General features: G+C 39.7%; 1 protein-coding gene and 1 pseudogene across 2 annotated transcripts in view; one reads left to right on the top strand and one right to left on the bottom strand.

The window, feature by feature from the left end:
- CDH3 (cadherin 3) overlaps window positions 1-17,301 on the bottom strand; it is an 83,796-nt gene that overhangs the window by 45,796 nt on the left and 20,699 nt on the right. The window contains exons 1-2 of one of the 2 annotated variants that reach the window (XM_025045352.1): window positions 8,884-9,223; window positions 8,308-8,510 (exon numbers count right to left, since the gene is read on the bottom strand). The gene's annotated coding sequence lies outside the window, so the exon portion shown is untranslated. Of the gene's footprint in view, window positions 1-8,307; window positions 8,511-8,883; window positions 9,224-17,301 lie in introns of those variants that run through there. The other variant, XM_015587650.2, reaches the window with a different exon arrangement.
- Window positions 2,263-2,381, top strand: LOC112478289 (annotated as a pseudogene).

Below are 17,301 nucleotides of genomic sequence, written 5' to 3'. Positions count from 1 at the left end.
TATTTTATTTTATTTTATTTTATTTTATTTTTTTGAGAGGAAACATACAGTAATGATCAAGAGCAAGGACTCTGGAGTCACACTGTCTGGCTTTGAATCCTGAATCCAGTCCTTTCAAGCTATGAGACCTTAGGCAAATAACTTTCAACTCCCTTTTGCCTCAGTATCCTCATGTGAAAAATGGGATTAGCATAATAATACAACTCATAGGTTGTGAGTTAATATTTGTAAAGCACTTTAGAACATAGTAAATATGTGTTCATTAAATTATGTTTACCGTTGCTCTCTCCTTATTGAGTGAATCCTTTGTGAGAGGCAGGGATTTTTGTCTACTTTGTTCACTGCTGTACCCCCAGGACATAGAAGAGCCTGGCATAAAATAGATATTCAAGTATTTATTGAATGAATGAAATAAATAAGATAACTGGTAAGCATCTAGCAGGGTGCTAAACTCATAAAAGCAAAATCAATATGGATTCCCTGACCTACCTCACAGAGCTGATGTGAGATCCAATGAGCTAATAATATAGGGGAAAAGGTTTTGCAAAGTGTCATACAAATAATGCAAGCCATAATAAAATGAACTACTACCATTTCTAGAGCACACACTAGATTGGGACTCTGTGGTAAGTACTCTCATGCATGATCTCATTTTAATCCTCACAACTCTAAACAGCAGTTCATGTTATTCCCTTTTCATAAACGAGGAAACTGAGGCTAAGTCCCCTGCCCAAGGCCACACAGCTAGGGCAGAGGCAAAGCCACAATAGAACCCAATTCTGTCTCACTCCAAAACTCATTGCCTGAATCAGTTGCCAACCTGCTATCCATCAATATTTGCTGGAAGAATGAATTTGGGAAGCAGGTCTTTGGTATATTACGAAGAATTCCATAATATCTAATATTTTCTCTTAAGAACCTTTTCAACATATTTGCCTCTGGTCCAAGGTTAAGTTCTGGGTCCTCCAAGAAACATTTAGAAAGAACTTTGCTGCCCATTTTTGGTAGCAAAATTCCTAGAGCTTCACTCCCACACAGCACACTTATGGGGATGTGTCTCAAAAACAAGGGGGTGTTTTCCAGTCTTCTAAGAAGTAGCCTTAAAACTGGGTGAGGCCCTTTATCTTGCCTCTCTCTCTCCCTTGCCCAGTGCTCTGCACAAATAATTCCAAAGTCTTCCTTCCTTATGTCTGTTCCTGAGTTTTCTGGGACCCTCCTTTTTGCACAATGATGTTACTGGCCAGCTGGTCCCCTCTATCACTTCTGAATCCTTAAAGGTGCTGAGGTAGCTGATCCCCACTGAGAAACCTAATCCACATACCTTCCTTTTCCCTGAATCTCAGGCGGGGCTGTGATACCTTCAGCACTGGTGAATGTTTGCCAAGGCCTGAGCTGTCAGTTTCCAGAGATCACAGGCCAAGTATTTATGTATGTGTGTACACTGAGGGCACAGAATCAATTAATCAATAAGCACTCACAAGGCCCTGAATCCTGTGGTTGGCTAAGGTCTAGAAACTTTGAGAACTACAGGGCCTAAAAGGACCTTAAAGAAAATAATAATAATAATAATAACAACAACAACAACAACAACAACAACAAGAACAACAACAACAAAGAATAATAATCTGTCCTCAGAGCCATTCTTCATCCTTCACTTGAAAGGCAGGGTGACCTCTGCAGATTAGGTTTCCGGGGCTCACCCGAGAGATGATTTCCTACTGGGTTTAGCCAATGGGAGGCACTAGTGGGAGACTGCAGGGCAGGACAAAAGGAAAAGCCAAAATATTTCTCCTTTTTCAGCTGTGTCCTGGCAATGGCCATGTCTTGTCCACAGCTCCAGCTCCTGCTGTGGGTCCAGGTCCTGCCAGACTTTGGGTTCCAGTAATACCACCTTTTCCCTCTCTTCCTCCTAATAAGGGGTGACTGTCTAATCTCTAGGTTACATCACTGTCTCCTGTTTGGCTTCTCAGCCTCTCCATCCCTTCTGTATTAACTTCCCTCTGCTTTAAATACTCACAGTGTTTTTTGTCTTCCTGATTGGACACTGACTGAAACAATAGTTAAAACTTACACAATAATTACTATGGGCCAGATACTAAGTGCATTATATGAATTAACTTATTTAATTCTACCATCTGAGAAATTATTATATTTTACAGATGAGAAAACTGAGGCACAGAGAGTTTGATCTACCGTAGTGAGATCCCAAATCTGGATGCATATCAAAAATTGCCTAGGAAGTTAATTAAAAATAGAGGAGGTGTCTACAGTCATACCACCCCGAACATGCTGGATCTCGTCTGATCTCGGAAGCTAAGCAGGGTCAGGCCTGGTTAGTACTTGCATGGGAGACCACCTAGGAAGACCAGGTGCTGTAGGCATTAAAAAAAAACAAATACAGGAGGTAATGGATGCCATTCCAGCCCTGCTGAATCAGACTTGCCAGTCCATGGGGTCCAGGAATCGGAGATTTAATAAACTCTCTAGGTGATTCTGTTGCAGCTAACCCAGCACCTCTCCATGAACTGGTGTTCAGAAAACCCTACCCTCGTTTTGAGGACATGGAAATCCAGGAATGTGACCTGCCCATGATCTTGTGTGAAGCTCAGTGGCAGACGAAAATACTGCCAAGGACAATGCTTTCTGCTACCTCCACTGCCTTCTCCTTCAAGGTCACATTGGTTCTAATGTTTGTACTTGCTGTCCCTGGGAGCCATCTGAAGCCACTTCTTATGTTTTAGAAAATGTTTTAGAAAATTCAGTCTATAAACAGACAGTGTATGCAAGATTGCTAAGTGGTTGATCGGTGTTTGAGAAAAGGAAAAGGAGTCATATTAATCCACTTAATCTCTTATTTTCAGTCCTCTCTGAAAAACTTCAGGGAGTTAGTTAACCCTTTCCCCATTCTCCCTGAATTTATTATTGTAAATTCCATGAAAGTAAGGGCTTTCCTTGTCTATTTGATTCACTGTTATATCCCCAGTGCCCAAAATAATATCTGACGCATAGTGGGTCCTCAATAAATATTTGTTGAATGTGATGAATGGAAAGATAGGTGGGGACTAGACCAGGCAGGACCTTGACAAGAATACATAGTGGGGAGGCATTTAGGGATTTTAATCAGAGATGCCAAGTGATCAGACTTGGCAATTTTAAAAGATCTGTCTGCCGGTAGTAGGGAAAATAGATTGGAGGGGACTAAGGAAGGCTATTGTAGTAGTCCGGGAGAGGTGATAGAATTAAATGGGATAAGATGCACAAAGCACTAGGCACTTAATAGTATAGAATAAGGAGAGCTACTATTACCAACATGGTAGGCAAGCAACGCTGATCGAATTCATGACTAAGTAATGTTAGGCATCCAGAGACAGAGGGACTTGTGTATCTCCTGGAAACTTTGAGCCTCAAATCTCTTCCTCCGGTGATAAATGCTAGAATTTTCTCTCTTTATCAAATTATTTGACCTGTGTTCTGGGGTAGTTTATTCATATTTGCATTCTTCCACCGATGTTTCTTATCACCATCAGCTGGGAGGGAAGAATTTCATGGAGAGAGCTTCTAACATTTCTCATTAGCTGTGTGACCTTATAAGTGACGTAATTACACTGAACTCAGTTTCATTTTCTGTAAAATGAGGACTTGGATATTTATTCTGTCTGTTGTGAGGATCAGTGAAGAACTATATAGAAAATACCTTCAAAATGCAAGAAAAAATATTATTATTATTTTATTCAATAAATATTTATTAAGCATCTACTGTGTGCCAGGCACCATTGTTGAGGAAGGAGGAAAAAAAAGACAAAAATCCAATCCTTATGAAGTTGATGTTATGATGGAAGTACATTCAAATTCTGGGCTTTTTGGATTTTGATCACATTTTCCAAATTGTCAGATCACTTTGGGCCCCTGTTAAAAAATACAGATTTTTGACCTGACCACAGTCTTGGTCAGAATGGGGAAGGTAAAATGGGGGATGTGTTAGCTAACTCCCTGAAGTTATTCAGAAAGGACTGAAAATAAGAGATTAAGTGGATTAATGACTCCTTTTCCTTTTCCCAAACACTGATCAAGTAGAGAAGTAAATAAACAAGATAATTACAAACTATTGTAAGTGGTAAAAAGAAAAAAAGTAATAAGACAGTCCCTGGGGAAACACTTTTTTGATAGAATGGTCAGGTAGCTGCTCTGAGGTGACACTGAAGTTAAGACCTGAAGGTTGAGAAAGAGCCAATCATGCAAAAGCTGGGAGAAAGTATTCCAGGCAGAGAGAACAGCATGTACAAAGGTCATGAGTAGGCAATTTGTAGAAACCAGGGACAGAGGAGAAGTCAGTGAGGCTGAATGAGGGAGAAGGAGGTACTAGGTGAAGTTAGAGAAACAGGTGAGAGCCAGATCATACAAGGCTCTGTAGCCACAGAAAGTGGTCTGACTTTTATTCCAGGATAAAAGGAAGCTACTAAAGAATTTTAAGCGGAGGGGGGAAATGTCCTGATTCATATTTTATATTAATCCTTCTGGCTGCTCTGTGAAAATGAATTGGGGGCAAGAGGAATAGAAGTAAAGGACAAGAGAGGAGGCTGCTGCTGTGTCCAGATAAGAGATGATGGACTCGACTAGGACCATAGTGGTAGCAGAGGAGATGGAGAAAAGAGGTCAGATTCTCAATAAAGCATTGAGGTATCAATGCAAGAAACAATCAAACCTGTAAAGAATTTTTAAAGATTTTATTTGAGCCAAACTGATGGCATTGCCGGGAAGCAAGATCTCAAAAGTTCCAGACAATGACTGTTTGGAGTTTCTTTTATGCATTTTGAATTAAGGAGAGAACATAAGGAAGATTACATGAAGGTGGGAGAAAGCAAGGCGGAGATAGTTAACAAGATGTGCTCCTTTGAGAGGGCTATAGAAAAGAGTATTACTTCTGGCATTTCAAAAGTATGTTAACCTAGATGCACAAGAACAAGGGACAGGGCTGGCTTAAAAACCTTTTACTAAGGAAGTACAGGCCTGGGGTAAGATGACCCACCTTGATTTGCCCATTTAGGAATTTTTGATCAAATCACCCTGTGAGGTTATTTTCCATTAGATTTTTTTTATAGCGCCCCCTTGTCATCCACAGGGGTAAAATTTAGAAAACTCGCTGATAGATTAATTTCAAGGATGAAAGAAAGGAGGAATCAAGGCCTCCTCCTAGGTTTGTAGCTTAGATAGATGGTGGTACTGTTTACAGAAATAGAATCAGGTGCATTAGGAATTAAGAGTTCCATCTGGACTGTGAAACTGGAGGTGCTGTGAGCAGACATCAAGTTGGCCATGGGCTACCTGGGTCTGGTGCTAAGAGGTTAGGTTGGGTTGGAGATACAAACATGGGTATCACCAAACGGATGATGCTTAAAGGTATTGTACTAGCCCTGAGGCACTCAGACATTGAAGACTGGGTGGAGGAGGAACCATAAGACTGAAGTTAACACAAGAAAGGGTTTCGGAAAAGAGGAAAGTGGTCAAATGCTGCTGGGAGGCCATGAAACATGATATCAAAGATATGTCCATTGAATTTGGTGGCTCGTGGTCATTGGGAGAAGAGTTTCAATGGAGAATCAACCCAGAAACCAGAATGGATTAGACAGAAGAGCAAATAAGAAGTGAGGAAGCACGTACGGACACTTTTTTTCAAGTGTGTAGAGTTGACTGAAGATTTTTTTTAGAACGATGTTTTCCAAACTTTAGTCTTGAAGAATCATCTTTGCTTTTGCCTCATTCTTAGACCATGTGTATCCTATACTTAAACTATTTTTTAAAATTAATTCACTTTCAACTTAAACAAATTTACTTTAATTGTTTACTTAAAAAAATAATATTACTCTATCAAATGGGAAACCAATACCACTTGCCCTAAATAGAAGGTAACTGATTTTAAAAGTCAGTAGAATAAAAATAAAACGATGCTGTTAAATTCTAGCATGATATTGTTGCCTGCTAGGGGCTGAGGCTAGGACCAAAAATCTGTTTTAAAACAGAAATCATTGTTATCTGTTAAAGACATATCAACGTCAAAGTGACACTTTTTTCTTGAAGGACTGAAAGAGAATCAAAAAGAATTTTTTTTCTCTATGTGATTTTAAACCACCAATTATTAGATCTATACTCTAAGGAACACTTCTTAGAACATGTCTTTTCTTTTTTTTTCTTAGTCTTTTTAATTTATTTTATTTTTTTATGGTGACATTGGTTAATGTCTTTTTTTTTTAATTGAGATATAACTTGCACTTAGTTGAGTGCACAAATCTCAAATGTAGAGCTTGATGAATTTTTACATATGTATCTACCAATATAATACCACCCAACTCAAGATACAGAATTTTCCAGCAAGGAGGCCAGTGCCAGGCTTTAAACATAACAAAGGCTGTGTCCTCATGGAATTTACAGTTTGCTCCTCACAGTATTTCTAGTGTCTTAATACAGTGCCAGTACGTATAGGTTCTCCCTTCCTTCCTCCCTCCCTCCCTTCCTTCCCTCCTTCCTTCTGTGCTCCCCGCCTCCCTCCCTCCCTCCCTCCCTCCCTCCCTCCCTTCCTTCCTTCCCCCCTTTCTTCCTTCTTTCTTCCATCCTTCCTTTTTCTTTTTGGCTTACCTATATATTTTTTTCTATTAGTTTTCTACAAAAAATATGTGTTATTTGTGAGTTAAAAACCAGTCTTATCTCAACTCTAATTTTCCAGAGTGTGTGATCTAGAACCTATAGACTGAATCCAGAAAGAACGTCAAGATTCCCTTTGGATATAATACTGAGAAGAGGGACTTTCCATACAGGAAAATCCAGGAACAATTCTGTGTGAGATGCAAACAATTCTGATGGCCAATTTCCCCCATCCCCCTAACCTGTATTTTGTAGGTCCTTGCAGCGGCCTTTGCTTTCACACCTTCATACACAATAGTTAAGGACACCAAAGCCATTGTCTGTCCTCCTCAATAAAATAGTGACAGCAAGACAAAACATCACCAACAAGTCTTTAAAAATTTAAAGAGCCTGAGAAAGTCCTCCATTCAGCATCTGCCACAAGGAAATTGCCTCTGGCAGGTACCTTTATTGCACTTCCTCTTTTCCAGGCACTTTCTGTACAAACTACCCTCTCCACAGTTTACCCTTGGCTGCTTGCAAGAAATGTCAAGCCTCTTGCCAGAGGAGTAGAGGAACCCCGTTATAGTCACAGGAGTGAAACTAATGAGTTGATGTTCTTCAAGCACGTTGAGGATCAAAGCCTGAGATCTGAAGCTTTGACAAGAACACAGCCACCTGCGGGCATGGGTGGGCCCACGCTGGGGAGGCCCTGGATCATAGTGCCAGGTGCTACGCACACCGGGCTGAGCCTGCCTGCAACAAGACATGTGTCAGGGCTGGCCCGAGAAGGCCAGGTCCCCAAAAGGAAGGATTCAGAACCACTGTAATTCAGTTAATATAGGAATTTGGGAGGGTGTTTGAGTGTGTGTGAGTGTGTGTGTGTGTGTGCACGCGCGCTCATGGATGTAAAGAACAAGGAAGAAGAAAACAACTATCACATCTTCACCAAACCAAATTAACCAATTTTAGCTTTTTGCTTTGTCTTTTTTCTATGCATAACTAAAAAATAATGCAACTAGTGTCCTTTTTGAATAATAAGAAAAAAGAACGTTGTGACTAAAGCAAAAACATTTTTGATTTATACTTAGAAATCCATTTCCATATTTCCCTTCAAAGAGATTAACACTCTGAGGTGGTTTGTGTCCCCTTCCCCTTTAAAATACTTTTACATAAATGTTATAGTCCTACAACTTGCTCTTCCACACAATCATATATTTTTGAGAATTGTGTGCATTGATATACATGAAATTTACTCCTTTATCATCTTCAGCACATATATGAACCACATTTTGTTGGTGGTCATGTAAATAAACCAATATTTAATAGCAGTCCTCTCTACTCAAAATGATTCCAAGTCATCTCTGTATATAAACCCCTGGAATTCTCACAAAGGTCTAGGAAGACATAGGGGTAAGTTGAATAAATTTCTCATTATTGAACAGCTGGTAAATGGCAGGGTGGGATTTGGGGCCCGAGCCTGGGGCCAAAGTCCAGACTCCTTACTCCTACACCATCCAGCCCACATTTGGGTTGCTGCCCAGTTTTCGATAGTACAGCAAAGCCTCAGTATTATATCAGTCAGCTATTGTTGGGTAACAAACCATCCCCAAAACTAAGTGACTGAAAACAATAACAGTTTATTATTTCCCATGAATCTGTGGGTTGAGAAGATGACTCTTCTGATCTTACCTGGACTCACTGGCTGCAGTCAGCTGGCAGCTTGGCCTGATGGCCTACGATGGCCTCAGCTGGCATGTTTGGGCCTCTCTCTCCAGTTGGACTCCTTCACATAATGGTGAAAATGTTCTAAGAGAATCAGAGCAAAAGCTGCAAGGTTTCTTGAGGCCTAGGCTCAGAACTCGGCAATAGTCGCTTCTGCTGAATTCTGTTGGCTAAAAAGAAGACACAAGACTAACTCAGATTCAAAGAGTGGGAAAATCGATCCCACTTCTTAATGTGAGGGACTGCAAAGAATTTATGGCCATTTTTAATTTACTAAAATAAGCATCCTTATATATACTTGGTGCTTGGTGTGAGGGAGGGGATGCTGTCCCTAGACTGTGAACCAAGAAGTGGAATTGCTGGAACTGGATTTTTCAACTTCAGTTTTTTTAATTACATGAACATTTTTTATTGAGATATATATAATTCACATACCATAAAATTCACCATTTTAAAGTGGTGAATTCAAGAGTTTTTAGGTTGTGCAATCATCATCATTATCTAATTCTAGAACATTTTTATTAACCCAAAAAGAATTCTTACCCATTAGTTTAACTCCCCATTCCTTGCTCCGTAGCTCCTGGCAACCTCCTACAGATTTGCCTGTTCTGGACATTTCATATGAATGGAATCATACAATATATGGTCTTCTGTGCCTGGCTATTTTAACTTAAGATAATGTTTTCCAGGTTCATCCACATTGCAGCATGTATTAGTACATCGTTCCTTTCTATGGCTAAATAATATTTCATTTTATTAATAACCTCATTTTGTTTATCCATTTATCAGTTGGTTATTATGAATAATGCTGCTATGACTATTCATGCACAAGTTTTTGTACAAACACATGTTTTCAGTTCTCTTGGGAATATACTTCAGAGTGGATTGCGGTCATATGATAATTCTATGTTTAACTTTTTGAGAAATTGCCACTTTTCCACAGCAGCTGAACCATTTTACTTTTCTACCAGCAATGCATGAAGTTTCCAATTTCTCCACATCCTTGTCAACACTTTTTATCTTCCATTTTTAAAAATTATAGCCATCCTAGAGGATGTGAAGTTGCATTTTATTGCGATTTTGATTTGCGTTTCCTTAATGATTAATGATGTTGAGCATCTTTTATGTGCTTGTTTGCCATTTGCATGTCTTCTTTGGAGAAATGTCTATTCAAATCCTTTGTCCATTTTAAAAATGGATTACTTGTCTTTTTATTGTTGAGTTGTAAGAGTTTGTTATATATCCTGGATGCTAGATCCTTAGCAGATATATGACATGCAAATATTTTCTCCCATTCTGAATAGTATCCTTTAAATCATAAAAATTTATTTTGATGAAATCCAATTATTTATTTATTTTTTTGCTTGCTCATGCTTTTGGTGTTATATCTAAGAAATCATTGCCTAATCCAAAGCCATGAAGCTTTACACCTATGTTTTCTTCTAACAATTGTATGGTTTTAGGTCTTTGATTCATTCTGAGTTCGTTTTTGTATATGGTATGAGGTAAGGGTCCAGCTTCGTTCCTTTGCATGTGGATGTCCAGTTGTCCCAGTACCATTTGTTGAAAAGGCTATTCTGTTCTCCTTTGAATGGTCTTGAAACTCCTGTTGAAAATCAAATGTCTACCATTACGATATCAAATAGTAAGAATGATAGCCAGTATCCTTGCTTTGTTCTTGGTTTGGGAATCATTCTATTTTTTTCACAATTAAGTATATGGTTTAATATGGGTATATATATCAGGAACAGGAATTGCTAATTCTGGTTTACTAATATTTAACCATAAATGAGTATTTAATTTTATCAGCTGATCACATTTTTCTCCTTTAACCAGATAATATGGTATATTACATTAATAGATATTCTGCTGTTAAAATGCCCCTGCATTCCTGGGATAACCAATTAAAGTTATTTTCTACTATGAGTTCCATTTCTCACTCCCTGTCTCAGATTATGCCTTGAAGGGGCAATGTCAGTTTCTGTCTTGGTTCTTAATCAAAAACTCCAGTTTTTTAGTTGGAATGTTCTCCCAGAAGCTTCGGAAGTTTGGATTTGCTCATTGGTGATGTGGGGGTGGCCAAGAGGCTCTAGGGCAGAGCCTAGTGCTTTAAGCTCTGTGGGTATTTGCTACAGAGCCAGGTGAAAGCTAGGTGTGGGGCAAGTAGCAGTCTTCCAATGTCACCTACTTTTGTCTTTAAGCAACAAAATTAAAATTCTCTGTCCTTGTCTATAAAGTTTATTCTATTTTGTAACCACTTTTCCAGTGAAAAGTATAACTTTTTCCTCTTGTATTTTGAGCACTTCCTAATATATGAGGCTCTGTGCTCAGTGCTTTTTATACATTATCAGTAATGATGCCAGCTATCATTTACTGATCCTTTACTCAGTTCTAGGCACTGTGCTATTTGTTCTATAAATAGTATTTCATTTAATCCCCTTAATCATCCTATGAGAAAGGTATTATTATCTCTATTTTACAGATGAGGAAACTGAGGCTGAGAAAGGCTAACTTGCCAATGATCATATGACAGATCTGGGGTTTAAAATCAAGTTTGTCTCCTTGCAGAGCCTGTGCCCTTAACCACTGCTATACATGTTATGGGCATTTAGTTTTTTCAGCCCAAATGCTCATGATCAGTATTAAGTACTGACAGCTCCGTGTGACTGGCGCGTGACTGAGCAATGCCAAGCGTGACTGGCTGGAGTCATTTGTGGCCTGACTGGTCTCAACGTTGGGCTGTCACACATGCTCACATGAGGTGTTCTGCAGTAATAGCTCCCTTAGGGAAATCACGATGTGTACTTTTAAAAAATAACAGCTTTATTTGAGATGTAATTCATCTCCCATACAAGTTCCCAATTTAAAGTACACAATTCAATATTTTTTGTATATTTGCAGACTTGAACAACCATCACCATAATCAATTTTAAAATATTTTCATCACCCCAGAAAGAAGCTCTGTACCCATTAGTAGTCATTCCTCATTTCCTCCCAAACTTCCCCACTACCAGGCAACTACCAAACTGCTTTCTGTCTAGAGTTGCCTATTCTGGATCTTTCATTTAAATGAAATGATACAATATATGGTCTTTAGTAACTGACTTCTTTCACTTTGAATAATGTTTTCAAGGTTTATCCATAATGCAGCATACAGCAGTACTTACTTACTGTTTTTTTTTTTTTTTTTACTTTCAAGTAATATTCCATTGTGTGGATATATCACATTTTGTTTATCCATTCATCCGTTGATAGGCATTTGGGCTGTTGTGAATGATGCCGCTATGAATATTTATATACAGGTTCTTATATAGACATGTTTTCAATTCTCACACTTTGTTTTTTATATGATATATAAGCATTATTTATTCTAAGATAATCTTTGCCCATGTCCAATTCAACCTTTTACACCTGAAACGCTAAAGAGCAGCCCCTTCAACAAACAGCTGAAAAAAATGCGTTGACAGTAATTTCATTCACCAACTATAAGTGTGTGAATGAGATGAAAATCGTTTCATCACAGGTTCTCCATTCATGTGATATTAACTGCACCCTGGATTGAGTCAGATCCTGACACACCAGAGGTCCAGTTACTTTGGAAGTGGAACCTCCTTGGCCTCTGTGGCTCACCCCTGCAATTCCAGAGTAAATCTTTCTTCTGTTCTCACTGCAGTCTCTGCCCCACCCCCTGCCCCTCACTAATGACAACTCAGCCATAAACCTCGAGGTGATCCCCACTACCTTCTTTTACTTTTTCTCACAATCCAGCAACGCTTGTTGTTTCTATCTTCAAAATTCTGTATTCAGAATCCACCCCCTTTTCACCCTGGATTATGGTTAACGGTCTCCACTGATCTGCCTGCTTTCTCCCTTTGTCCCCAGTTTGTTCTCCCCAGAGCAGCCAGATCATGTCACTGTTCTGCTCAAAACCTTCCTATAGCTTCTGTCCTCCTCAGGGCAAAAGCTAAAGTCCTTACAATGGTTACAAAGTCCTATGATATCTGACCCCATTACCATTCAGATTTCTTCTCCTATTTCCCCCTCATTCACTTTTTTTCAACATTCAGGCCTCTGAACTTTTCCTCAAGCACACCAAGTATATACTCCTGTCCATGCTGCTCCCTATGTCTGCAACACTCCTCCTTCAGAGGGCTACAGGGCTCCCTCCCTCACGTCCTTCAGATCTTGGCTCTCCTGCCATTGAGCCTTTCCCTGACCTCACTATCGAAAGCTGCATCCCTGCACTCACTATTTTCCAACTCCTGCTTTTTTATTTTTTGCCTTAGTACTTCTCACCTTCTAACGTAATATATAATTTACTTTTTACTATGTTTATTGTTCTCCCCTCCCCTGCCATGACAGCACAAGAAGGGCAGAGATTTTAAATGTTTTGTTTCAGAGGAACAGTGCCTGGCACATAGCATATGCTCAATAGATATTTATTGAATGAATGAATGACCAGGTTGCTTCCAGGCCCCCCACTCTCACTCCAGCTAATTTCTCACCTAGAGGTAGTGCCTAAAACCTTACCTTTATTAACTTAGAGTTAATATTTACATGTGAAAAGCTTCATATTTGTGTTTATTATCTGCCTGCTCTCTGAGCATGCCAGGTATACAGCTGACAGTAAATCTGACCCAGAGCTTCTTTCTAAGGAAGAGGACTTGGGGTTCTTTCTGCATAAATTTTTGTGGACTAAAACTTGGGTTCATTCATTCATTCACTCACAGGCAGATCCAGGTTTCAGGGGGCTGAAGAATGCATAATCAGAGAGGCCCTCTTTAAGAATCCTTGCCCTAAAATTACAAGTACAAAATTAGGCGCCAAAGTTAGTATTCATTTAGAATGTGAAAATAAATCATTATAAAGCACAATTTTAAAGAGCCCTATTTTTTCTTTCCCAAATGTATCCTTTTTATTTCCTTTTCTTGTTTAATTGCATTAGTTAGGATTTCCAGTATCACATAGAAAAGCAGTGGTAAGAGGGGACATCTTGCCTTGTTCCTGAACTTACTGGGAAAGCTTCAAATTTCTTATCATTAAGTATGATGTTAGCTGCAGGAGTTTTGTAGATATTTATCCAGTTGAGGAAGTTCCCTTCTCTTACTAGTTTACTAAGAATTTTTATCATGAATGGGTGTTGAATTTTGTCAAATGCTTTTTGTGTATCTATTGATATGAACATGTGATTTTTTTTCTTTAGCCTGTTGATGTGATGATGCTTTTCATCATGACTGAGAGAGCCAATCCACAGTATTCACTACATCCTCCAAATTATACTCCTAGCAAAACAGGATTTTACCAACTCTTTGAGCTTTGTCAATCCAATACATGCAAAATAGTACTTTATTGTTTTAATTAGCATTTCTCTTATTATGGAAGAAGCTGAGCATCCTCATTTACAGACCATCATCATGTACACCTCTGCGAGTAGAATTCACAGAGTGCTGCCCCCTAGAGTTGTGCAACATGGTGACCCTGTAATATGGTTATGTACCGTTTAAATTTCCTTTTGTGAATTCTTTATATCCTTTACCCATATGCTGGCATTTTATTTTTCCCCACGATATATTTAACTGGAAACATACATGGGGCCTGAGCATATAGCCCCTTCAGTGCCACAGTTTTCCAAACCTACACCTTACCTAGTATGATAGTTAATTTTGTGTCAATGTGACTGGGCTAAGGGATGCCCAGATAGCTGGTAAACAATTACTTCTGCATGTGTCTATGAAGGTGCTTCTGGAAGATTAGCATTTGAATCAGTAGACTGAGTAAAGAGGCCCACCCTCACCAATGCTGGTGGCATCATCAAATCCACTGAAGCCCTAAATAGAACAAAAAGGCAGAAAAAAGGTGAATTTGCTCTTTGCTTGAATGGGACATCCATCTTTTCCTGCCCTCAAACATTGGTGCTTCTGGTGCTTAGGCCCTTGTACTTGAATTGGGACCTACAACTTTGCCCCCACCCACGACCCCTTCTCAGGCCTTCAAGTCTGGATTGGAACTATATCACTGGCTTTCCTGGGTCTCCAGCTTCTAGACAGCAGATTATGGGACTTCTTGGCCTCTATAATTGCTTGAGCCAATACCTCATAATAAATCTCATTCTGTATATCTATTTCTAGCCTATTAGATCTGTTTCTCCAGAAAACCCTAACTAATACTCCTAGTAACCCAACAACTTTTTTTCCCCTTTGGGTCATCTCCCTCCGGGGGATGGTCCCAGTGAAGGGTAGGGAGGAGTAGCCTCAACTTGAAATGTCACAAGCATTTCAGGTTCTGGACCTCTAGAACTTTGAAATTAAATTGCATTCAATGTGCTTTCCCAACACGGTTTACGCAGTTTACATTCTAGTTCACCTTCTGCCTGCTGCAGATTTAATTATGAATTATGCTGACTGGATGGATGAGGACACTGAGTGCCTAGTGAGCTAGGTGGCCACTCCTACCTGCTGGGTTTGCGTTCTTGTGGTTTATAATGTCTTCTCTGGTGAATAATAACCTCACATTCATGCCAGGACTTCTGGTATTTGTCGATGACTTATAGAGGCTGGAAGCCTGAGATCTCAAATTCAACAGCAGGCCTTTTAAGCCTGGTCAATCAATCAGGCCACATAGAGCCCTAGAAAGTACAAGCTGCTGATGCAGAAGGACCCAAGTATGCAGAGGAACACACCACTTGCCTGGGAATGTGAGGTTGAATTTCTTTTTTATCTTGAAAATGCTCAATTGCTAGAGGGTGCTCAGTGGCGGGGACATTTCACAAGGATGCACTTGTGAACTTTCCTCTGAGCCCCAATCTGATGCACCAAATTCCATCAATATATATTCATTCCTTTGGCTTAAATCTTCCCCCAATAATCCAGCACTTCCTTTTGACTTGCTGGTTATTTACCACTTAGTTAAACTCAAAGTGTCCTGGTCATTTTTAATCCCTTCTTCTCTTCTTCCCCTCTTCCCCTCCCCCATCCAATTAATCATGAAGCCTCCTTGATTATCCCTTCAGAGTATCTCTGGGGAAGGCCTGCTGAAGTGGTACTGGTTGTGCGACCTTGAAAAAGTGATTAAAACTCTCTATGAGCCTCAGTTTCTTCATCTGGAGAGTGGAACTAACAACATCCTACCTCACAGAGTTTTTTGTAAGGTCGAAAAATAATACATGGTTATATTTAACACACACACACACACACACACACACAAATACCACTTCTCCAGAAGCCTCTTCAGCTGACTAGTATCAAGCCTAGTGATTTATAAGATTCTTTACATATGTTATATTTTAAAACACATACAAATAATGCATGGTTTTAGAAAAGTGAGATTATAGTTCATATTTTGAAAAAAAGAAATGTGTCCCAAGTTGGTCCTTTCTTTTCTGTTCCCCGCTCCATAACCTTAATTTAGGTCCTCATTTGTGTCTGCAACAGCTTCTTAACTGTCTTTTCTATAACTAGCCCCCCTACCCCTACCCCTCCTGCAGTTTCTCTCTCTCCATAACATGCTCCTCCTTGCTGCTGTTGCTGCTGCTGAGGTTAATTTCTATAAAATACTCTTTAGGTTATGACCTCCTCATGCTCAAAAACCTTCAAAGGCTCCCATTACTTTTGAGTATTGAGTCTAAACTCTTCAGCCTGGCAATGAGGGCTCTCCTGAACTGACTCAAACCTCATCCTATTCAGCAAGCATTTCCTGAGTGGCCACTGTGTGCCAGTCTCAAGCTTGGCTCGGGAATGAGGATTTGGCAATGAAGAAGACTTAGTCTCCTTCACCATCTAGTGGGGAGACAGACAGATGAAAAGACATTTTTCTATGATGCATGGTAAACAGCAGGATAAGAACAATCCCAGGGAGCTGTGGGATCTTGAAGAAACATATACCTTTCTGGTCATGTCCTCATCTCTTCTCAATCAAATCCTCTCTATTCTGTGTCCTGCACATATCGTGGCAACTCTATCTTTAACCCTAGGTGAGTAGGGCCTGGTGACTCAGATAATAACATGGAAAAAGCACTCGCTAGCCATTATTGCATTTATTTGTTGAGCCATTGCCAAGACTGCATCCTCTTCGAGGGTATCAACAGTAAAATGGATAAATCAATTGATATATTCACCCAATGAAACACTGTACAGCCATGAGAATGAACGGGCTACAGCAACATGCAGTAACATGGATGAATCTCACTGATATAATGTTGAGTGAAAGAATCCAAACACAGAAGAGTCAATTTACATAAATTTAAGTACAGGCAAAACTAACTTATGGTTTTAGAAATCAGGATACAAAAGTTTCATGTAACACTTGAGAAGTGAGGAATGCAATCTGGTGGGCAGAAGGGAGGGGGAGAGTAATACTTACTCTTACTATGTGTGATGTACTCTATGGTTTTCTATTGTTCTATCTTTTTTTTTTTTTTAAGTACTGGTCATCACCCATTGAATTGACCCAATAAAAAATCAAAACTGAGTTTGAAAAACACACTGTTCTACTATCTCTATTAGAAAAGCAGACTAAGCAGTCCTCCTTCCACTCCACTTTTTCCTGGAGCCACTGCCTCATGGCATGCTTCCCTCTCACCAAAGTGCTTCTGCTCACACTGCTCCTTCTTTCTTCAGCCCCTACTGGATACTCTTGACGTATCCACTGCATTGAATTCACTCTGGTCGCCAACAACTTTCATGTTAGCTATCACTGAATTAAAAAAATCCCAAAACTCTGTGGCTTGAAGCAATTGCTCATGAGTCTGTGGGTCATTTGGGTGGTTCTGCTGATCGGAACAGGCTTGGCTAATCTCTACTGGGCTCATTCATGTATCTACAGTCAGGCAGCAAGTCAGCTGATGGCTTGCTGGTCTAGGGCGGCTTCATTCACATATCCAGCAGCTGGCTGGCTTTTTGGTGACTGAGTCATGATGCTCCAGCAATCTAGCCTGGGCTTGTTTTCATGGCAAAGGCAGTATGC

This window comes from Pteropus alecto, unplaced genomic scaffold, assembly GCF_000325575.1.
Source record: "Pteropus alecto unplaced genomic scaffold, ASM32557v1 scaffold42, whole genome shotgun sequence".
Classification (NCBI taxonomy): Eukaryota; Metazoa; Chordata; class Mammalia; order Chiroptera; family Pteropodidae; genus Pteropus; species Pteropus alecto.
The sequence above is the reverse complement of the archived record's forward strand: the minus strand, read 5'-3'. Positions and strand labels throughout refer to the sequence as shown.